Here is a 24,964-nt window from a genome sequence, read left to right as displayed (position 1 = left end):
ATCAATCTGTAGATCTATTCCTCTATCTCTCCGATGGGAAGAACACAGACTGAAAATGTTAACAGTGGCTTTGACTATAAGGTAAGATTATAGATGATCTTTATTTTCTCCTTTGTGTACTTGCGTCTTTTCTAAATTTTTTATAATAAATAAATATTACTTACTTAATTTACAAAATAGTAAATGCTACTTGGAATGGGGAAAAGGGTTTTAGTTCATCTATAATCTATTCAATATATCAAAAATCAAGTGAATATTTTTTTCCTAGGGAATGTCTCTACCAATTCTTCTTTGGAAATGTATGGTCTTCAAAGGGTCATAAACCTAAGAATTGTACCTCTTACTTACCTTAGCTCTCAATAAGAGTCAAATACCCTCATGAGAGCTAAGGGAGGGTCCCAAAACTGTATTTGGCAACAAATACTGTCTTTACTACAAAATAAATGCCTGTCCTCTATCCAGGAGACTGGAAATATACACAATAGCATCATAATGATCTGGGAAAATGGAACCATTTAATTATTTTCAGGTTTGTGGTTACATTGAGGAAAATCAATAATTTGTGGCTCACCTGCTCCATTTCTAAACAAGCAACACATTTTATTTGAAGTATTTGTGAACTTTAGAAAAATGCACTGTGGTATAAGAGAACCCTAAAACATTGCATAAATGTGTTGTTTCAAAATATAACATCTGGTGGGGTTTGAGCAGCTTTTTATGCATGTGATGAAACCCAGCATCACTTCATGTTCTGATGTATAGAAGAGGCAATGATGAAGAAGGTATGTTTGGCCAACGTTGGTCAATGAGGCTAAAGCACTAACTGAAGACCCTGGTGTCCAGCCCAGTAATAGGGAGGCAGGATGATTCAGAAGAGGAAAAAACAGATCCCTTCCTTCTTCTGCACTCTTGTGGACTCCAAATTTAACAGGGACAACCTTGACTCAAAGAGAAACCCAGCAGAGACATCCTCTGTTGAAGGTAAAGCAAAGCACACATTGGCATTCACAGGTGGTGACACCAACCTCTTGTTCCTCCACTAAATGTGCTGCTGGTCTGGTTCAAGTGGCTTGACTTCCCAGGTCTAAGGTTCTGCATCTATGAAACTAGCGGTTGAATCAGATGATTCTTAAGGGGTTTTTCAGCTCTAAAACCTGGTTCTTCCACAAAGAGTTAGATGGACAGTAGGTGTGTGGATTGTTTTCCAATATGGCTACAATAATCCTTCCTATTCCTTTGTTCCTATGTCATTCCTAACATCAAAAGTTAGATTCTCCTTCCCCATGCCTTAACCTGGCCTTGTGACTTGCTCTGGGCCTCAGAATGTGGCAGAAGTAATGTTCTGTGACTTTTACTACTAGGCCTTAAGAGGTCATGTAGCTTCCATTTTTATTATCGTGGAAGCCAAAAACCATGTAAAGAAGTTCAGGCTCTCCTACTGGAGAGATACTATGGTGAGATGCCCTGCAGCATGAGAGGCCATGTGGAAGGAGACAGAGGCCCCCAGTCACAGTCAGCATCAATTGTCAGACATATACATGAGGCCATCTTGGACCCCTAAGCTGAGCTCCCAGCTAAATGCAGCCACATGAGTGACTTTAAACAATATCACATGGAACAGAACTATCTAGGGCGCCTGGGTGGCTCAGTGGGTTAAGCCGCTGCCTTCGGCTCAGGTCATGATCTCAGGGTCCTGGGATCGAGGCCCGCATCGGGCTCTCTGCTCAGCAGGGAGCCTGCTTCCCTCTCTCTCTCTGCCTGCCTCTCCATCTACTTGTGATTTCTCTCTGTCAAATAAATAAACAAAATCTTTAAAAAAAAAAAAAACAAAAACAGAACTATCTAGTGAGTCCAGGCAATCTACCTAGAGAATCATGAGAGACAATAAATCACTGTTTTAAACCATTAAGTTTTGAAGCATTTTGTTACACAGTAAGATAACTAATAACTGAAACACTAAATAAACTGAGATCGCTTACCAAGTATTTCACATTTTTATGTCTCCAGCACCCAGCATGGCCCCAGGAACATGAGGAATGCTAAACACTCACCTGTGCAGATCTCTTCCAGTCTCAATGATTTCCAAGGAAGTAAAACAGAAGAATGGCATTGACTGTTTAGATCATAGTCTAACCCTAGTTGGACAGCAGGGTTCTTCCCACTCAAAGTACATCCTTACTGGGAAAGTAGAGGAAAAAGCATACTCCTTCTTCTTAACTCTGTAGCCTCAGTCAAGTTGGCTAACCTCTCCAATTGTCATTTTCCTTCATTGCAAAAGGAGAATAATGTCTTCTCTCACACACAGGGCTCTTACAAAAAACAAATGAAATAATAAAAAGCCTTTAGTAGAGGGTATGGCTTGTTGGAAATACCAAAAGGGTGGAAGAAGAGAGTTGGATAGAACAGGACGGAATGGGAAAAGAACAGAGATATAAAAGGTTAAAAAGTCCCAATCACTGTGCCTGCCACAGGACATGGAGATTTGCAATAAGTATCTCAGTTGAGTCAAAGCAATAGAAACAACAAGCACCAGAGTCAGGCTGTAGGAAGCATCTGGGTGGCTGGGACATATCAGTTATATTCTCCTAACATAGAGGACAGGGAATCCTGTAGAAGAGTGTGGGAAGGGCGGAAATAATTCTAATAAAATTGAATGAATGAATGAATGAATGAATGAGTGAATGAATACTAACTTGTACTGAAGTCTTAATATGTGCCATTGTTCCACCAGTCTACATGTGTTAATTCATTTAAACTCAACTAAGTGGTGCTATTTTCCTCCGCATTTAACAGTTGAGAAAACCGAGGCACAGACAGGCTCCATATTGTGACTAGGTTCATGTAACTAGTAAGAGGTGGAACAGGTGGTGTTCTCCAGAGCCTGAATTCTTCTTAGTCACTACAGTACACATACATATACATGTAGATATACAGTACACATACGTAGAGTAGAAGGCAGGGCTCCAAACCCAAGCAGAGCTTCACAATATTACTGGAGGAACCAGAGTGCAAGCTCATGAAAAAAACTCAAAAATAATTCTTTGCTGAGATATATATGCAATATAATGCAGCCTGGGGACAAATGCAGCTACAGATGGGCTGGGTTTGGAGGGGTGGGCTCTTCATCAATGGCTTCCAACTCCAGGTTCTAAGAGAACTGTAAGCAAAGCATCAGTTCTCTGTCTAAATTCGGCCTCAAGAAGAGTAAACAAACACAGTCTGCCAATTTCCCTTCTTACCCTGAAGACTAGGGCAGAAGAGGTCATGGACAATGACTGAGCTCAGTTTGCATTCCCAACAAAGGACAAGTACCTTTCTGTCTCTAAGATGCAGATTAATTAGGGCATTAAGACCAAAACTCCAATTGTACCCACTGAACAATATTTTTAAAATTTGGAAATAGTATCAGACCGACAGGAAAATCTGTATCCACAAATCTGATCCTGTGGATTACAAAATGCATTCCCTCTTTCTGCTGTAATGCATCACTGCATTTGTTTTGTAGCTATGCATATTCTGCCCACCTTGTTTGATTTCACTGTAAATTTCAAGGAAGATATTTATAAGGAAAACTTCAGTGGTGATAGTTCTTACCAACTTCTATTCTTCCTTTAAAATAGTTTTTTTTCCATGTATTTAATTTCCTAAGTTTCAGATTTAATATCTGTTATTTCCTAATATACTGCTACCAGAATATTAGAATTTGCCTGATTGTTTGTGGTGGGTATTAGTAAGTTCTGGTTAAATTACAATTTGAAGGTTTTTAAATAGCACTTTGACCATATGTATGTTTACATTTAGTAACAAATCATTTAAAAACCATTCACAAGTTTTGGGGTTTTTTTTTTTGTTCGTTTTTTTCATTTTTGCTGACTGTAATTCAAAATAAAAGCTTTTTGTTCCGGTATTTAACCCATTTTTATAAGCAGCTGAAGACACCATATTTAACTTTATATCTCAGTGATAGGAAAATAGTTGCCTTGGTCTTGCATAAGACATTAATTCTCATACTTCATATAAGGAGTATTAGTACGGTCCCTTTTTATTATGTTTGAGTTAAATTTTGCTCTAAGGAAAACTACAATTCTTAAGCATCCTCATTATTAAATTTGAAGATTCTTTAACAGATTACAGCAAAGTTCATTATAAAACTGTTATGGTGTCTTCAAAGACTATAAAATCTGAGACACTTTGAGAATTGGTCCGTTTGTATTCTGTATTTCCATTATTTGCCAAAAGGAATGGGGTTAAGATTACATTTGTTTCCTCTCTACTTCCTATGGATCCACATCCCCATGTTTAACTGACATACTAGGGGCTCGGTTGTATCTTATTAAAGAATATATTAAAGAAAACTTTTTTAAAAAGTTGCAAAAGCAGTACAAAATTCCTATATACCCTTCACCTTGATGTTGGGGCACCACGTTCACATGCTCATTCCCCCATCTATCTATACACACCAAGGTTTCTCTACCTTGGTGTCACTGACATTTTAGGCCAGATAATTCTGTGAGTATGTTACAGGATGCTTAGTAGCATACTTGGCTTCAACTCACTAGATGCCAATAAAATAATCCCATCACCCATCCCTCAACCTGGGATGTGGAAACCAAAAAAGTCACAAGGCACTGCCAAACGTTTCCTGAGGGCCAAAATCTCCCCTGATTGAGACCAGGTAATCTACATATATAGCTCTATCTTCCCATACATATTATTTTCTCCTGGTTAAATCTGAACAACTTGATGATCAAAATAAATTACATTAATAGATTGATAAGCTACAGAATTAAATAAGATGCCAACTATACTTTTTAACATTTAAATGAAACTTTCTGTATTTTGAAAAAGAGAGAACTCATTACAAAGATCAGCTTCTTTTATTTTTTTTTACATTAAATAATTTAGGAAAGAAGTTAGGGAACTTGTTTTACTGCACTGCAATTACTTTAGCAATAAACCCATTCCTTGTGTTGCAGAAGTTATCATTTAATCAAACATAAAAGACCCCAGTAGAAATATATCCACCCCCAGGAGAAAGGAAGAAAATGGAAATGAATACCAACGTCTTTTTAAAAGATGATTTCCACTATTCTGTGCCATGTTTGTACTTCAGCAAGAAGTTCAGTCATGGAAACACCTTGCAGGAGCATATTATGGCTGGTACAATGCACGGATTATGCTGTTGCCTGGAACCTGTGCATTTCCTCACTGTTTCACAATTTAAATTAATCTCTGCCAGAGCTAAATGGCCTAAAAAAGCAACCACCTCCAGACAGAAGCCAAATTACAGTGCCACCAGCCTGCACTCATTTCAGCCAAGTGCCAGGGAGCCGAATTTCAAATGCTGTGCAAATGATGTAACGGTTCTTTTGCTGATGAATGTAGACACTCTTCAGGCCTCCTTCCCCCATAACCACCAACTCCGCCCTAATAGGAATAGGTCCCTGAGGCATGAGGAACATCAGATAAGACTCAGCTCTGAAAAACTGCCCCACAGATTCAAGTTCAGTCAAACACCCAGATTTTTTTCAGAAGTAGATGCAGTAATTTGGCCAGTATATTAGAAATTGCTCCTAAGGGGGCAAAGGCAGCTGTTCTGAAAAGGTCAGTGGGATCTGTAATGTACGTGAGACCTACCAACACCTGCCCAGAGGCCACAAAGAAAGCCATGATATCTGGGGCAATCTGTCCTTTGAAACAATGTTTATACAGAGATATTAAAAATAATACATCCTCTAATAATTCGTATTTATTTTTTATTCTGGAAAATAATAGAAAATTATCAAAAGAAAATAATATCACCAAAGTAACCCATCACTGTTGATGCAACTTTCACCAATATATATGCACATATCTAGTCAGTCTTTTTTACCTAGACCTATCTTTCAGATATTTGAAATTATACTGTAGATGTATGGTATACATGGAACACACAGACAACCATGCATTTTTGTTTGGACGTTCATCCCATGCTAGTAAGAATTCTCCAGGAACATAATTTGAATAGCAGCACAAACTTGCGCTGTATAGCCATATCACATTTCTTTATCCCGTGCCCCCATCACCAGACATCTTGTTGCCTCCACTTTTTTTGTTGCAAGTAGTGCTGCAGTGATTATCATGGGACATAAAACTTGGCCCCATGTATAACATTATTTTTTAGGTTAGTGGAATTGTTGAGCCAAAGAATGTGAACTTTTAGAAACTGTCCTTTTTTCTCTGTTCTCACTCTTTACTACATGCTCCCACCCATCCCAAGGAGTGCATTTTCTCCACAAGGAGCTCCTTCCTACTTTGTTTCATCCTCCTCTCACGGAAATGTGCTTTCTCTCAAGAAAAGATACTGGGAAAGCCCAGGACAATTGATAAGGCTCATGTGTTATCTCAGGATATTTGTGTTTCGATAAGGGATACAACCTCATATCAGAGGAATGAATTTCTAATAGCAAATTTCAGGCAGCAGAAAGCAGGTATGTCAAAGGAGAAAATCACGTGGTATCATTACAGGGCTATAAAAATCATACTGCATAGATTCTCACTTATTCATCAGCAAGTTCTGTCTTACTAAATAATCCAGAATATCTCCTCATCTTAGAGCTAGCCATGGTGAAAGATTTAGTTCACACACACAGGTGTCACTCCACTACCCAGTTTATTCCATTTAGGAACCATTTACGGAATACTGGTTATGTGCCAAATGTATACGAAGATGAAAGAGACAGATGTAGCTTTAGCTCACTATCTGGGGACAGATGATCCATTTCCATAGATGGGAGAGAAGAGAAGGCATGAACAGAGGCTGGGAGGGATGAACTTGTGTCCTAGGGTATCCCAGACCATCCTCTTCCAGCAGTCAATTCCCACATTATTTCCCCTGCAATACACACTCTCTACCATCAGGTGGCTGGTGGGAACACAGAAGCTAAACTGGAAACCAGTACAAAGGCCCTTCTTTCAATTAAAAGAGAAAGAGCCAAACATTAAAAGTAAACATAAAAATCCAACAGTTACTGTAGCTCAAGCCACCATCAGCTCTTGCCTGGACCATGCAGCAACCTCCTTTCTTCTCTCTGCTGTAGCACAGCTTTAATCGATTTCCCCCACAAGAGTCATTACTTTGTTGCTGTGCATGGAATACAATCCAGAGCCCTGTATACAGAAGGAAATCCTGTCATGGCTTGCCATGCCCCGTTTGATCCCGCTCCTCTCCATCTTTCCAACCTCGCCTCCTCCTGCTTCTCTCCTGTTGACTCTGCTCCAGCCACACTGCTCTCTTTTTTCAAAGGCACCATGATCTTTTGCACCTTGGGGCCCTTCTCATGGCTGAAAATGCTCTGGCTTCACATATTTAAGTGACTGTCTTCCTCCTCCTTCAAATCTCAAACGTTCTGTCTAAATTACATTTCTACCACCGCTTCAGTCGACCCTCTCGCAGTGCTCTGTTTCTTTTGATTCACTTATCCAAAGACAAAATTAAATGTTTTGTTTGTTATTGTGAGCTCCATGAGTGCAGGACCGTGCCTGCTGAGTAATTATTAGCTCGGAGCTGGGCACATGAGAAGCAATCAATAAACAGAAAAGTCACACCAGGACAATGAACAGAGTATTCCTGTTTCTACCTTACCATGCAGGTTTTACGTAAATTCAGAGTTCCCAGTCCTGCGCAAACTTGAATGCATTTAGACTTTGAATGCATTTTCCCCATTCAATTCTTTCAGCGGCTCTTATTTGCTGAGCTTCCTTCTGAGCCACCTGAGGGTCATCTTCTGCTTCCATCTGTCACTTTCTTTCTTGGCTCTCAGATGTTCTCTCATAAGGCTATTCCCTGACTCCTTCTGAGCTGACCCCAGGGACAGATAGACCTCACAGGCTACTACCCCCAACTGGAACTTCCTTTGGTGAGATCCCTCTCCTGAGCCTTCTGGGAAACTTCCTTCCAAATGTCCCAAAATGATGAATGTGCTTTCAAAGATGAGCCCACTGTGGGCTGAAGCCTTGCACAAAGTTCTCCTTCCCTGTGACCACCACAGAGTACACACTGCTAGGCACTGTGGGACACACAACTACTGAGGGATAAAAGCCTCACATGGAGGTTGTGAGTGTCAGGTGTAGAATTTCTCAGCCCAAATTTAGGTTTCTGCTCATTAGTTTCTCAGGCTTTCCTTGCTTCAAGCTTGGTCCTTCCTGGGGCTGGTTCACGAATCCTCCTAATTCCACATTCTAACAGGCCTCACGTTATTTGTCCTATAGATCCTATGACCCATAAGGAACTGGACGCTTTACTCTCTGGGTCACAGATTTATCTACCTTGGCCTCAACGAAACTGTAACTCATCAAGGCAATGTATGAAAGCATCCCTGCTACTGTTACTAAACAACATGTACTGCCATTTATCAAAGTATGTATGAACAACTTTCTAAAATGAATCTATGAAAATATGTCTTGGCAACATGGTCTATGGTATCTTAGAGATTCATAACCTTCATGAACATATTGAAAGCTTTGAAAAGCCTTCTAGTAAAGATCTAAAACCTTGTTTAACATTATGCTTCCCAAGCCTAATTGTCTGTGAAACCCAGTTTATCCTGTGGAAGTCCCAGAAAGATCCTTTGGGAACTCCTCATTTGGGCAAATACCTTAACAGACCTTCCTGTTCTGTACACTCTGGGATCCTCAGTGTCTTTACTGAATTTAGTCCTGGGACTTCGCAAGCTATCTGTCCTTACTCTTTTGTTCAAGTAAAAGTTTTCTACTATAAGAAACTCTATTCTATTATACATAAGTTCCTCTCATTAGAAGAAAGATTGCTTTAGTATCTTTAGCTCTAAAATGCCTTTAATTTTTCAACTAAGACATGTCTTTTGTTCTTTCTTTGAGATTAAAAAATGTTTCTTTCCCACCCCTGCCCTCAAATAACCTTTATGTTTCTTTAAAATATTTCTTTAAATCATTTAGCAAGCACTAGCATTTCAACTAGTAGAAATTTATATGTAGTTATTTATATCTTGCTACTTCGTATTAGAATTAGGATTCCTTAGATTGTGGAGCAACTTTTAAAGAAAGGATAGAGCATGTTTTGCTTTTTTTCTCTACGGAGGTTAACTGAAAGGATTTTTATATGTTAGCCCTACAAACATTGGTCACAGTTACCCAAAGGGATTTTAGGATGAAACTGGAAAAGTATTTTTGAAATCAGTAACTCACATTTGGTGATAGCAGATCTGTGTTAATTTGAATATTAAAATTCAGTGTGCTTCGATGAATTTCTCAGTCTCCTTTTTTTAATGAAAGTGTAGTTGACATACAGTATTATTTTAGTTTCAGGTGTACAACATAGTGATTCAACATTTATATACATTACAAAGTGATCACCACAGTAAACTAGTTACCGCCTCACTCTCCTTTTAATTGCTGACCTGTGGAGAAAAGCCTAAAAGGAGCAATGGAAATAGTTAACAGGAAGCTTTTGCATGGAGTAATTTCTACCTCACACCTGTGAGAGGGAGGCTTTCCAACCTTATTTCTTATTCTTAGGAAGTGGAGCTCTTGGCCTGTTTCTAGGCACAGATCAGCGTTGGAGGTAAGGTATAGATACACAGTCCTCTTACCCAGTGATTCTCAAATTTCACTGTGTGTAGGACTCATCCAGGGATCTGGCTAAGAATGCAGAATCTGATTCAGCAGGTCTGGAGTAGGGCTGAGATTCTGCAGAATCTGATTCAGCAGGTCTGCAATAGAGCTAAGATTCTGCATTTTAACAAGCTCTCAACAGCGACTGATGTTGCTGGCCCGTGGACCACAGATTCAAGGGCAAACTTTAGCCAACATGAATGATTGGTGATAGTCTACTTTAATGAGCTTGCCATTAAAGTAGAGGATTGTTCTAGAAACATTGAGGAAACAATGAGGATTGTTCTAGAAACATTCTGTTTGCCTTAGAGAATTCTCAATTATTCAATTAGTAAAAATGTTACTTTAAGTTGGGAAGAATTTCCACAAGCACCTATTTTGCTAACTCAAGACTTTTCAACTTCAGTACTAGTGATGTGTTAGGCTTGGTAATTCTTTGGGTGGGGGGCTGTCATGTGCACTATAGGATGTTTAGCAGTATCCCTGGCTTCTACCCACTACAGTACCCTCCCTCATCCAAGCTGTGACAATTAAACATGTCATCAGACATTTCCAAATACCCTTTGGAAAGTAATACCCGCAATGTGCTGACATGGAATCACTTAGCATCATGACATTTGTTACACTGTATTATAGATATGAGTTTATAACTTTTAATTACAATGTAGATACATTTCACAAATCTGACATCATCTTCATGTAAAAATCAAGATGGCTTTCAAGAAGCACTATTTAAGCATTAAGACTAAGAAATCTGTCCTTCCCTGCAAGGCTTCCAGAACAAGTTGCCCTTTCTTTGCTCAGCTTTACATTTAGAATAGTGAGATGTGTATGCCCAAACATATATGTGGGGGGAGGGGCTATAACTATAGAACTTACATTAAAACCAAGGATATATGAAGCAATAGCAAAATCTCTTTACTTTTGTTTTCATTCAAGAAATATGTGAAAAACTTTGGTGTGTATAGTACTAGATATGTTCATGATGAATTAGAGAGTGACAAAACTCAAAAGAATCACATTTATCATTGAAGTCTTCTGTGTCAGATACTTTAATATTTTGAACCTTGCATACACTAGAAATCAAAAATTCAATTAAATGGCAGCTTTGAGTTAACACTTTTTTAATGTTCTGAAGCCTTTTTATGGGCCATTAGAAAACAAAACAAAACAAAAAAACAACCACCTAAAATTGCCAACCACTTCTCTTGTTTTCCTAGTCAACTTAGTATTGGTATAATTAGAGAATTATGACTCCTGAAAAACATAAAAATCTCCCAACCATGAAGAATTCAGTGGTGTACACATTAATAAAAGAAAGGATAAGAACCATATAATCCTGTTAATAGATGCAGAAAAAGCATTTGACAAAATATAGCACACGTTCCTGATAAAAACCCTCAACAAAGCAGGGATAGATGGAATATACCCAAACATCATAAAGGTCATATACAAAAGAATCACAGCTAATATCATCTTCAGTGAAGAAAACTGGGAGCCTTTCCCCTATAGTCAGGAATAAGACAAGGATGTCCACTCTCACCAATACTATTTAACATAGTACTAGAATTCTCTCTTAGGCTCACAATCAGACAACAAGAAAAAATAAAAAGCATCCAAGTCAGCAAGGAAGAAGTCAAACTGTCACTATTTGCAGATGACATGATGCTTTATGTAGAAAATCCAACAGACTCCACCAAAAAATTGCTAGAACTCATACATGGATCCAGCAAAGTTGGAGGATATGAAATCAATGTCCAGAAATCTGTTGCATTTCTATACACCAATAACAAAGTGGCAGAAAAAGAAATCAAGGGATTGATCTCATTTGCAATTGCACCAAAACCAATGAGATACCTAGAAATAAATTTAACTAAAGAGGTAAAAGAACTGTACCCTGAAAACTATAGAACACTTATGAAAGAAGCTGAAGAAAACACCAAATACATGGAAAAGCATTCCATGCTCGTGGATTGGAAACGCAAACATTGTTAAAATGTCCATACTACACAAAGCAATATATTCATTTAATGTAATCCCTATCAAAATACCACCAGCAGTTTTCACAGAGCTGGAATGAACAATCCTAAAACTTTATGGAAACACAGGAGACCCCAAATAGCCAAAGCAATCCTGAAAAAGAAAAACAAAATGGGAGGCATCATTATTCTGGATTTCTATATTTCTATATACGGTATGGTACTGGCACAAAAACAAACACATAGGTCAATGGAACAGAATAGAGAACCCAGACACGGACCCTCAACTATATCATCAATTAATCTTCAACAAACCAGGAAAGAATATCCAAAGGAAAAATTCTCTTCAGCAAATGGTGTTGGCAAAACTGGACAGCAACATGCAGAAGAATAAACTGGACCATTTTCTCACACCACACACAAAAATAAACTCAAAATGGATGAAAGACTTAAATGTGAGACAAAATCCTAGAAAACGCAGGTAGAAACTTCCTTGACCTCAGCCATAGAAACTTCTTGCTAGACAGATCACCAGAGGCAAGGAAATAAAAGCAAAAATGAACTATTGGGACTTCATCAAGATAAAAAGATTCTGCACAGTGAAGGAAACAATCAACAAAATTAAAAGGCAACCTACGGAATGGGAGAAGATATTAGCAAATGACATACCTGATAAAGGGTTGGTCTCCAGAATCTATAAAGAACTTATCAAACAGAACACCCCCCCCCAAAAAAAAATCCAGTTAAGAAATGGGCAGAAGACATGTATAGACACTTTCCCAATGAAGACATCCAGATGGCTGACAGACACATGAAAAGATACTCAACATCACTCATCATCGGGGAAATACAAATTAAAACCACAATAAGATACCACCTCACATCTGTCACAATGGCTAAAATCAACAACGCAAGAAACAAAGGTGTTGGTAAGGATGTGGAGAAAGGGGAACCCTCTTGTACTGTTGGTGGGAATGCACTCTGGAACACAGCATGGAGGCTCCTCAGAAAGTTAAAAATAGAACTAACTTATGAGGGGTGCCTGGGTGGCTCAGTGGGTTAAGCCTCTGCTTTTGGCTCAGGTCATGATCTCAGGGTCCTGGGATCGAGCCCCGCATCGGGCTGTCTGCTCAGCAGGGAGCCTGCTTTCCCCTTCTCTCTCTGCCTGCTGTTCTGTCTACTTGTGATCTCTCTCTGTTAAATAAACAAATAAAATCTAAAAAAAAAAAAAAAGAACTAACTTATGACCCAGCAATTGCACTGCTAGGTATATATCCAAAAGACACAAAAACACAGATTGGAAGAGGTACATGCACCCCAATGTTTATAGCAGCATTATCAACAATAGCACACTATGGAGAGAGCCAAAATGTCTACTGACTGATGAATGGATAAAGAAGATGTGGTATATATACACAATGGGAATTATCCAGTCATCAAAAAGTATGAAATCTTGACATTTGCTATGATGTGAATGGAGCTAGAGTGTATTATGCTAAGAGAAATGAGTCAGTCTGAGAAAGACAAATACCATATGATCTCACTCTTATGTGAAATTTAAGAAAGACAACAAGTGAACTCATGGAAAGGGGAAAAAAGAGAAAGAGGGAAACCATAAGGGACTTTTAACAATAAAGAACAAACTGAGAGTTGAGGGAGGGAGGTAGAGGATGGGCTAGATGGGGGAGGGATATGCAGGAGGGCTCTTGTGATGAGCACTGCGTGTTGTGTGTAAGTGATGAATCACTGAATTCTACTCCTGAAACCAATACTGCACTGTATGCTAACTAACTAAAATTTAACTTAGAGAGAGAGAAAGAGAAAGACAGACAGAATACAGTGGTGTAGAATAAGCAGTTTCCAATCCAGGAAGAAGAAATTCTGGGAGCATTATTTTGTTAGGATCTAATACTCTGATAGACTCAAAGGACCAAATTCTCAATAACATCTGAACATGGATATTCAATAACAGACCAGGTTTATACCAAACCAGAACTACAGAGCATCGTACATTTTCATTGTTAGTTCTTACAGGCAAGCCCCAAATACTGTCATTTGTGCATATCACAAGCACTGGCTTTTCCTTAGAATTCAAACTTTTATATGAAAGTGCACAAGAAGCTGTCTTGAAAATATAATCCAATAACCACACAACTATATTTCTATGTCAATATTCCTGTTAGAAAATGTATCTTAATTTAGCATCTATATCACCTAGGAAAGTTTCAGCTACAAGTAACCAAAAATCTCCATAAACCACCTTAAACAAAGAGCCCCAATATGCTCCTTTCCATGCATTCTCAGACCCCCTCCTCCCCAAGAAAGTATATCCTCACACTTTTTGGCCAGAATTGATTGCATATTTATTTTAAACCGGTCCCTGGTAAGTAGAGTGTGATGGCCAGATTGGCTGAAACGAATAGGATTTAGGGTGTATTTAAATCATGAAGGGAAGCTGGCCACTGGCCTAAAACTGAGGCTCTGGCAGAATGGACCAAAGGAGAAGGGAACAGCCTAGTGGTTAAGAGCAAGGGCTCTGGAATAAGCCCACCTGAGTTTAAATCTGGCCTTGCCATTTGCCTGTCATGTGTCTTGAGCAATTACTTAAACCATTCACATCTTCATTTCCCCATCTGTAAAATGGGTTGTCAGGAGGAATAAATGTTAGCATCCATAAGTACATAGCTCCATGCCTGGCACATTTTAACTATAACACGTGTTTGTTAAACAGAAGGCTCAAAAATGTTTGTTTGGTACACAACCAATATGCTCCGTATCTTGGACTGAACCCAGTTTAACTTTCTGCTCAAATTATTGGAATGGATAATGCAGTTGAAGAAATCTGTTTCTGAAGCTGTTGCTGACAGTTACTTATTCCCTTGAGGGAACAAAGCAATGAGAACCTACTCATAGAGAAGCCTAGTCACATGAGGCCTGTTGTCCAAAGTCTAAGGATGCTTGACCTTTATCTGGATGAAGAAGAGATTGTAGAGGAAGGAGCCAAAGAGAGGCAAGGGGGAGATGTAAAGACACTGTCCTTCACTCCACGGCTCTTCCTACCCCACCGACACCAGTAAAATGTAACCAATTTATAATATTGTGCCCTTCTTGGAATTAATTGTGAATGAATGAATGAATGAATGAACAAACGAGTGAATGAATGAAGAAACAAATGGAAGAATGGCAACTAGCTGCCAGAAGACCTTATTTTGGGATGAGGGCTCAGTTTAGGAACCAGTAGCCCTTAGCAATTGTACATTTACCTTTAGACATTCTCAAGAACCTCCAAGAGGGTTGTTCTTCTGCTTCATGCCCCTACACCTTGAGGTGGTAAAAACCCAACCATATGTCTTCATCTAGCACCCTCAGCACTCTCCTGCCAGGTGGGTGCTGCTGATTCCCAAAGCCACACCACAAAAGGCTGGACAGTTAGCAACCCAGATATAAACAGTTGCACAGCTATGAAGTGTTTAAGTTTCCTGGGGCTGAAGGCCACTCAGGGTGAATGGGAATGGGTACCTACGTGGTGTGCTACCAGGCCCAACACCATTTCTGTCTGTGGAACAAATCCAAACAAAGATCTATAAATGTATACATGGAATGGACATAACCACCCAGTAGAGCTCCAGCCAGAGGGGAGCTCAGCTAAGCTTCATCTCACTCAGACCCTTGGGCCACTCAAGGGTCCCTATCAGTGGGTGTGAGGGTGTGGAGGGGCTGATTTCTTTTACCTCTTGGTCACCGGTCTTGACAGAGTCGTCCTGCAGGATGAGACCAAACCATACAGAACCCTTCTCCCCACTCAAGCTTAGTCATTCTGGACTCAACTTTTTTCCCCTAAGACACCTTACCTGAGTGTACCTAGGACCTCCTTGAAGCATGACTCCTGAAGTCATGCATGGGCTACAAGGAGTCAAAGACACAGCCTTGATACCGGCTAACTTACACGTGTCACAATATATGTATGGATATCACAATTCTGGTGTAGTTTTTTTGGTGGTTTTTCTTGTCTTGATGACATCATTGATGATGTATTATTCTAAAATTTGCATGCAGTGAAATGCCCAGATCTTCCACATACAATACCCATATTGCCACCAAGTTCCTGAAATTTCCCTCAGGGCCCCTCTCAGCCAGTCGCCACATTTCACTGCCACTGTCGTTCCAATTTCTACTGCCATAGATTCATTTTAAGACTTGACTTCAGTTGCCCTTCACTGGATTGGCCTTGTGCTTAAAATAAAACCCACTCTCCAAGACCTTGTTGGTGTAGCTACTGCTGGCCTGACATCTCCAACAGCATCAGTCTTCTTGCAATTTCTCAAACTTGCCAAGCCCTCTCATGACCTGGGCCTTCCTACACACACTACGCGCCTCTGAAACACTCCTCTCCCAACTCTGTTTTCTTACAGCAGAGAGTGCTTTTTCCATCCCTCAGGTCACAGCTGAGAACCCCTCTGCTAGGAACTTCCTGAACCCCTCTCAGGAGGTGTTTCGACCCCTCCCCCAAATGCCCATTTCTTCCATCACCTCAACTTCTTCCTTTCTTCTTTGCTCCAGCTGTGTGTGTCCTGGCGTATTGGCTACCTGTACCACTAGCTTATCCATGTAGGCATTCATTCATCTATTTACTCCCCAATATTTGCTCGATGTTTGCTCTGTGCTGAACACTATTCAAGGTGCTGGGGATACAGCAGTGATACAAACAGAATCTTTGCCCAACTGGCTTACATTCTAGAAGGGGGAGAGAAACTATAAATGAGTAAGCAAATAAACAGTGGTAGGTCAGAAGTGTTAAGATCTACGGAGGACGATACAGCAGGGAAAGGACACAAGGACTTCTCACACCAGCAAGTGCTAAATTCTCTAAGTAGTCTGAGTCCTCCCCAAGATGATGGCATATAAGCACAAACTTGAAGGTAGAGAGGGAGCAAAATAATTTGTGTATCTGGAGGGGAGTGCGTTCTAGGCTTCCAATGGCAGAAACGTGCCTGATGTGTTCCGGAAACAGCAAGAAGGTTAATGTGACTAGAGTGGGGTGGGCAAGGGTGATTCTCACAGTGATGGAAGGAAGGAGATCTTCCATGGATGATGAGGGGATGCTGCAAGGCCATTTTGAACAGACTTGTGCCTTTTCGTTTGAGTGAAGTATGGGAGAGAGGGTTATCAGGAGGCCCGTTGGAAGCTACTGCAGTCATACACTGGGGAGGCGATGGTGTCTCCAGCAGTAGGAGTAGAGGTGCTAAATAATGATCATCTTCTAAACATTGAGTCAATAGGTTTTGCTCATGCACTGGAAGTGGAATGTGAGTGAAAGGACATGCAAGAGTCAAGGTTGACTCAGGAGGAGCTGACTGGGCCTGGGGCTGGGGTGTATTCCTTCAGTTTTGGACATGCTTAGTTCAGGATGTCTATTAGAAGTCCACATGACATCTATCCCCACTCCTGGAAAGACAGGGGATGTGAATCTGGAGACAGAAGTGCAGAATGGAAGATACACATTTGGGAGCTGACAGTCTATGGATACTCCATAAACACAGGAGACTAGGTGAGATGTCCATGAAGGTGGCATTGGGTCTGCTTTTCACGACCTTCCACCCAGTGCCTAGAACCCTCATCTGTGTGGTGTATGAATGTATGACCCAAGCAACAACCCACCCATGTTCTTTCCCACAATCCACCCATGTTCTTGTACTAAGCTACTGTCCATTCTTTAAACTCTATCCACTGCATCCTGCAAAATGTCACTAAGTTACAGAAACCAAACACCAAGGTGACCTTATCCATTTTCTACACACTCAGATGGACCTTTCACATCTCACTTCGATCTCATTGAAAGGCAAACCCTTGTTTATTTGCATTCATAATTCATAGGATGGCAGAGGGTGCCATTCGGTGCAAAGCCACAGGACAGAGTGGATGGCACCTTCACAGAAACTGTCCCGAAATCAGGAAGCTGACATCTTCACTCCTAGCTCACCACCAATGGTCACCTCTGTCAAAGCAAAAAAGGTCTCAGTGCTTGTGTCATGACGGGAACACGGAGCCACATCTGCCACATTCAAACTGGAGGCAAGCCCCCAGGCTCCCGTCACTCCAAATGCCTCTGTCACTGAATTCGGAGTCACTGAAACGTGATTGTCAATGTGTCCACATTTCACTGCTCATGCCTTGTTTATTCTGCATTATTAAAACCTTCTCACTGCAGCTGTCTCCTATTAGTGCCCAGGTTTGCATTCATAGGTATCTGATCCAGAACTCTTTGGACATTTTGGATCACAGTTTGGAAATGTAGAAGATGGAGAGGAGGGAAAAGAAAGCAGGGCTGCTGGGAGTGGCATCACGATGGCCACCCAGCAACTTGTGCAATGAAGTTTTCAGGAGCTGGGGAGGCTGAAGGAGTAGTAGCAGTGTGCCGGGAGCCTGCCCCCAAGCCACCCCTCCCTCCCAAAAGCTCACTTGCTCCTGATGAACTATTTATCTCTTCTCACGCCACGTGCCCGGTAGTCTAGGGAGGAAAGTCCTGCCATTTAAGGAACCTTGATCGATTCATGTTCCAAAAGATAGCCCTTGTGATACACACTTCTTTATGGCACGTTATTATTTTTGACTCCAGTTCTAGCTTTACTCCTACATGAATCCCACAGAGTACGTGGGAAACTTGGTCCTGTGTTTTCAACACGATTTTAAATCCTCCGGTCACGTTCTCACACATTTTGGAGCTGCCCCTTAGGTCCCAGGCATCTTCTTTTCCTCTCCTTTACGAAACTTCTACATTCACTTCTGCACTCACCCCACATGTCTCCTCATTGGCAAGGAGAATTTGCTGGTTTGAATTCCAGCTCTGTCAATGGACTGGGTGACCTAGGTCAAGTCAGTTATTCTTTCTTTCTGTGTCGCACTTTCCTCTTTGTAAAGTGGGACAGAAGATGTTAGCTCCGGAAAGTGCCTGTGAGTATAAAATGGGACAAGGCATGGAAAGGACTTAGCATGGCACCTGTTGGGCTGCAAAGCTGACCCTGTCTTAATAAGAATGATTGTTGCTTCCTCTGGTATGATGTGGTCCTATGTGGGTCATGTAGAAAGGACAGTACCTCCAACAATGTCCCAGATGTGTCACATTCCTTTCTTCCTAGACCAGACAACTTGAAATGGTATTCACTCTGTCTTTCCAGATGAATAAAATATTCAGAAAATAAAATTAAATTTCTCTGTATAAATGAATCACAGAAGAGTGGGGAGGGCCCTTTGTTTGCAAAGGCCATGTGGGAGGATTCTCCTATTCTTTGTAGACTCATTCATGCCCTATACGGTCTGGGTAGCTCGGCTCAACTGATAACTGTGGACACATGACTTGAGTGCTGGTGAAGAGGAAGGGGACTTGTTGGAGAAGTCCAAAGGTGCCATTCCAACTAGGCTTACCCGCTTTGCAAAACCAGCATACACCACTCCACCATACTTACCTCAGGAATAGCACAGGAGGGCCCAGTGTGGGCTGCTTGCTGTCCCTTTCCTTTCCCAGTTGCTGTGCACCTCTGCTCAGTCACCAACATGGGGGTGGTGGAGACTAGGGGAGGATCCCACCCTCCACACTGAAAGGAGCACACAGATTCTATGCATTCCCACTCAGTTTTGTTTTGTCTTTTTCTACCCCATCATCTTCCTTCTTTTCCTCCATTCTTTGGGACTGGGGCAAAAAGTGTAGTTGCAATCTTCAATACAACAGTGGGTCCAATTGAAAAGATTTAGGGGCTAAAACCTCCTACAAAGTCCACAGTGCTATGTTCCACAGCAACGTTTGCTGGTGTCTGTCTGGCCCGCAGTGAGCTATGCTTTAGCCTGGACAAGAAATTGTAGCGAAGGAAGGCAGAATAACCATGCTGAAAATGAGGGCTGGAATAGGGCCAGCAGTGGAAACTGTCCCATCAAAGTGATTCCTTTCAGCAACACACACGGGGTCTACAGAAGGCCTATTACCGGGGCGCCTGGGTGGCTCAGTGGGTTAAAGCCTCTGCCTTCGGCTCAGGTCATGATCCCAGGATCCTGGGATGGAGCCCTACATCAGGATCTTTGCTCAGCAGGGAGCCTGCTTCCTCCTCTCTGCCTGCTTTTCTGCCTACTTGTGATCTCTGTCTGTCTGATAAATAAATAAAATCTTAAAAAAAAAAAAAAAAAAGAAGGCCTGTTACCTGGAAGGCGTGACACATGAAACCACTGGGTTCCTCTAACGCCTCAGCAAGATGGGCTGCTTTACAGCCTGGGACATGGGCGGCAGGGAGGTGCTGATGGAGAGATGTTAAATAGCGGGGCTGACTGCTTCTTAGAACCGATGACCTCTGAGGCCAATTCCAGACAAAAACTCTTTCCTCCCATGCATGAAGTCAGATGAGTTAGGTCAGATCATGCAAAATCCCAGTTAAATAAGCCCTACAGTTTGGACTCAAGAGTTTTGGCATCTTCCATTAAATCAAACAAACAAAAAGATGGGAGGAGGAGAGAATTCTATATCCTGTAACAGATGTGAGAGACAGGCTCTTTTTTGTTTTAATTTCCATAACTCGGCACTGTTCCTAGAACGAGTGTAAATTTTGCTTCGTGCACAGCTCAGTAATTCTGTTCAGGAGAACAGAGTCAGACAATGCGGTGGCCCTCAGCTATCCCCTCACACCTACTGTGTTTACCCAGTCCTCACAGAGGAGGGATTATAATTGCAATAATTAAATAGTTGTCCCGGAAGACTGTATAGAGGAATGGCTAAGACACATGTCAGATCTGCAGCTCTCCTACTTGTTAGCTCTGTGCTACTTGGTGGCTGCATTCCCCTCACGGAGACTCAGTTTCTTCTTGTGCAAGCTGAGGCTATCACAACAGACTCATCTTTCAAGGGACCTGAGTTTTAAAGTCAGTTCTTAATACAGTAACCAACTATAGACTAATTATGCTGTTTCTTTTTAAGCATCAAACGGAAGAGCTGACTAGCACTGAGGAACTGCATTGTATGAAGAACACATGGTTGTAACTACTCTAAGTCTAGGGCAAGAATTCAAAGCACCAAGAGGTTCTCAACCTGAGAGATGCATGGACCCTGAGAGGCAGTGGGGGACTCTGGATTTATAGCCCTCAGCCCTTTCTCCATCTGGGGCGTCCAGTTTTTGGTTCAAATGTCAGGCAGAACTGGCCGGAAATCACTAACCCAAGCTTTCTTCCTTTCTTTTGCCCACCTGCCTTGTTCCTCACTCTCACCTTCTCCCTTGTTGGAATTCCAGCCAGTTCAATTCCAGATTGATGCAGTTCAACTAGAATACACGCATTAAAGGACCAACTTGCAAGAATGAAATAAAATATGCATCTGTGCCCATAGCCGAGATGCACCCCTTCCATTTCTCTTCCAGAGCCAGCCTGCTGCCAGCCTTGCTGTGAAGCCAGCTAGCCGCCCTCAGCTGCTGCTCCAGGATGGGCTCCTCCCGACAGCTCGCAGCCAGTTCAAGCATTAGGAAACCAGAGCCAGGCCATTCCCACCCAGTCTGGCCTCCTCTGATGGTGAGGGCAGACTTTGTCTGGGGCTCTCTTATGGGCACCGTGAAGACCTTTCCAGACCCTGCATGTTGAAGGTGCCACACAGTCCTGCCTTCCCTTCCATCCTTACCCACGAAGGTGCAGACTAGCATCGTGGTATGAGGCTTTCCCCAATTCTGTCTTGTCACCTGCTTCCCAGAGGACCTGGGCTGACATGTCATATAAAGTACAGGGCGTAGAATAAAGGTTCAGGAGATGTTAGATGTTACTGTTATAACAATGAGGATTTATTAAACTAATGACTCTACTACCAGAAGACGCTCAGAGGCACATATTCTCATGATGACCTGATCCGAGAGTCCTCAGTAGACTCTTGGGCCTCGCCTAGCCTACATCAATTTCTCTGCCCCGTGGCACCATTCCAAGGAGATCATTGCACTTTTCCTAATGCTTTGCTGTGCAGAGGGAATTTGAAAGCCACTAGAGGATTTGGTGAAAGCTTCAAAATTAGCTGGAAATATGGGCCTCCACAGCCCTTTGTCTTGGCAAGAACAAACATCATGGTCCTAAGAGTCTTCTTAAAACAAGTATTGCTGAAAGCCACATTCATTAAACAGAGCCTTTCCTGAGGGAGTTCTGTGTGAAGTTATTATGGTCTACCTAGCGTGTGTAGCGTGCACACAGGACATTGATTAGTCTTGCAGAGGGAAATGGTGGTCAAGGCAACGAGGGAAAACAGAAGGGTCTCTGAATACACCCCATCAATCTGCGGCCCTAAAACATATCCATTAGAGCAGAAACACTTTTCAGTGACAGGTCCCACAAATACTGTTGAAACCCCTCTTATGATGACAGCTATAAACTCCATTCTCCTGAGATCTAAGAGGCTGGTTCCAATTCAGTGACCACAGCCTTCACAGAGTAGCTATCAACACTATGATAATGGCTTGTGATAAAGGTGCTGTTGATGTTCGGCTTAACGCAGCAGAGAGGGAAGGAACGATCAGCAGCAATTAGGTGCTTAATAAAAACCACTTTGGAGATGCTGCTGCTGAAAAGATTGTCACAGGTGGCGCAAGGGACTCAGCAATCAATCCCAATGAAGCCCATGGTTTTTTGTTTTTTGTTTTTTTGGTTTTTTTTGAAAGCACCTCTTCCATCAAATACAAACTATGTGACTTTTGCTCTACCTGAAGGAATAAGAATCAACTTGATCTGACTACTCACATAAAAGCCATGGGTGGAAGGACCACCGAAGACCTTGGGCACACTTGGGTCAATGGTGAGACTAGGGGGAGGGAAGGCAAATCCAAGTGATGGCTGCAGTTTTCACCTAATTCACAAAGCCAACAGTGATCGAGTCTCAGCATAGTGTTCTGTAACTACAATTTGAGTGTCGCTAGTTAAATAACCTAGAAAGGGAAGAGCAGACACCCATCACAACCGCACACTCACCCTCTTTGGGGTGGAGAAAATAATATTAGATTACAGGAAAAGCAAATGGGACTGTAGTTACCTATCTTTCCACAGATTATTCAATGAGATTTCCACTCCTGTTTCTATTATACTAAAATTACTCTAGCCTGATACACATTTTGTACCAGAAAGAACACTGGCTGGTGAGCATGACAGACCCAGACCTGTTCGTGGTTCTGAGCGCCTTCCCTAGTTGTGTGGTCACAGGCAACCTACTTCTCTCAGTGACTCAGTTTCTTCATCTGGAAAACAGAAATAAGAATAACTACCCAACGGTTTTGTGAGACAAAATACCCATGTGGGTGTGAGAGGCCTCAGCATCCTGTCCCAATAGATTTAAAATCAACTCACAAAGTCTAGCCTGTATCCATTTCTCTGCCCCTGTGGCACCATTCCAAAAAGATCACTCTTTTCCTAACACTTCACTGAGCAGAGAAAATTTCAGTTATCATATCACATGTGACAGATGCACGGCCCAGAGAGCAAAACTGCTGTCCTATATTTATCACTGGCCCTAAGAAATAAAAAGGAGGGAATTTTTTTTTTTTAATACCACAGTTGTGAAATCTCACACTAACATTAGAGAGTTTGGGAAGTTTCATAAAAAATCCACAAGATGGGGTGCCTGGGTGGTTCACTCAATGGGGCACCCGACTCTTGGTTTTAGCTCAGGTCATGATCTCAGGGTCATGGGATCAAGCCCTGTGTTGGGCTCCATGCTCAGCAAGGAGTTTTCTTGAGAGTCTCTCCCCCTCTTTCTGCCCTACCCACAGCTCATGCACCTGCTCTCTCCAAAATAAATAAATAAATCTTTTGAAAAAACCCACAGGATTATGCTAAACGAAATAGATCAATCAGAGAAAGACAATTATCGTATGCTCTCTCCGATATGAGGTATTTGAGAGGCATGATAGGGGGTTGTGGGGGGAAGAGAAGGAAAAAAATGAAACAAGATGGCATTGGGAGGGAGACAAACCATAAGAGACTCTTAATCTCAGGAAACAAACTGAAGATTGCTGAGGGTTGGGGGGTAGGGATAGAGTGGCTGAGTTATGGACATTGGGGAGGGTATGTGCTATGGTGAGCACTCTCAGTTGTGTAAGACTGATGATTCACAGACGTGTATCCCTGAAGCAAATAATACATTATATGTTAACAACAAAAAAAAAACCCTACAAGATGGCTGGGTATCATCATCATAATTAATATCTCATTAATTAATTATTAAATTTTAGATAGTATTTTAAGTACCTTACATTGATTACCGCATTTTAATCCCCAGCCTACTCTGTGAGGTAGGAGTCATTACTGTCCTCTTTTACAGATTACAAAACTGAGGCACAGTGAAATTTAATAACTTGCACAAGGTCACACAACCTGCAAGTAACAAAGGCTCGTCTTGTATACAGGCATTTTGATTTCCAGCCCTGTGTTCCTATAAGTATGCCAAAGTATGCCAAAGACGGGACTTCCAGAGTGGCTAGCAAAGTTCTATTTCCTGACCTGAGTGGTGTTTGCTGTATATTTTATTCATGTGTATTTTCTGAATCAATTTTAATCTATTAAAAATAAAAAGTAAAACACTAGTAGCTAAAATTTTGTCACTTGGTGTTTTGTGTAAAAATGGATGTGTTTTTGCAACCATAGGCACAGAAAGATGGTTCTGCAATATTGTAATATTTGTCTCCTATTGTAATATTTGTCTCCTGGTTGGCTGCAATATTGTAATATTTGTCTCCTGGTTGGTTCAGTCAGAAGAGCATGGTGAGACTCTTGATCCTTGGGTCGTTAGTTTGAGCCCCATGTTGGGTGTAGAAATTATTTAAATAAATAAAAAAGATTTGTCTCACATGTTTAGGACCGTGGCACAGAATGAAATGGGAATTGTATTTTAAATGTGTGGTAGGAGGTGCTCTTGTTCACCAGAGTCCATTGGAAAATGGGGAAATGATAGAAGGGAAGCATTTTTATTTTGGCATGCTGAATCACTCTCTGCCTTGACTGTATTTCTTTTAACATTCATCTACTTCTCTCTTCACGTATTTGTCTCCTAAATTCTCGTTCTCCTCTTTCTCTCATCCTTTTCTCTTCTTAGCCTCATATCCATATCCTTCTAGTTTCCCTTTCCTTGTCTCTTTCTCTTTTCTTATATAGAACCTGAAAACATTTCTTATTGGCTTTATTTATTGAATATTATAATATTTATTGACTATTACATTCTTTAAAAATTATTGTATACAAACTTCAATTAATCCTCCTGAATTAAGTTTCCATTGATACAGGTACCCCTTGATTGACTTCTAATTTCCTAGCTTAATGATTTCCAGTAACAAAACTTCTGTGCCTTAAGAAATTTTAGGACT

At 41.3% G+C, this 24,964-nt stretch overlaps 1 protein-coding gene across 4 annotated transcripts in view; it reads right to left on the bottom strand.

Annotated features, from left to right (window-relative positions):
- The window catches only part of NEK11 (NIMA related kinase 11), a 258,711-nt gene that overhangs the window by 80,021 nt on the left and 153,726 nt on the right, over positions 1-24,964 (bottom strand). The gene's annotated exons all lie outside the window — the stretch shown is intronic.

Source organism: Mustela erminea, chromosome 1 (genome assembly GCF_009829155.1).
Source record: "Mustela erminea isolate mMusErm1 chromosome 1, mMusErm1.Pri, whole genome shotgun sequence".
Classification (NCBI taxonomy): Eukaryota; Metazoa; Chordata; class Mammalia; order Carnivora; family Mustelidae; genus Mustela; species Mustela erminea.
The sequence above is the reverse complement of the archived record's forward strand: the minus strand, read 5'-3'. Positions and strand labels throughout refer to the sequence as shown.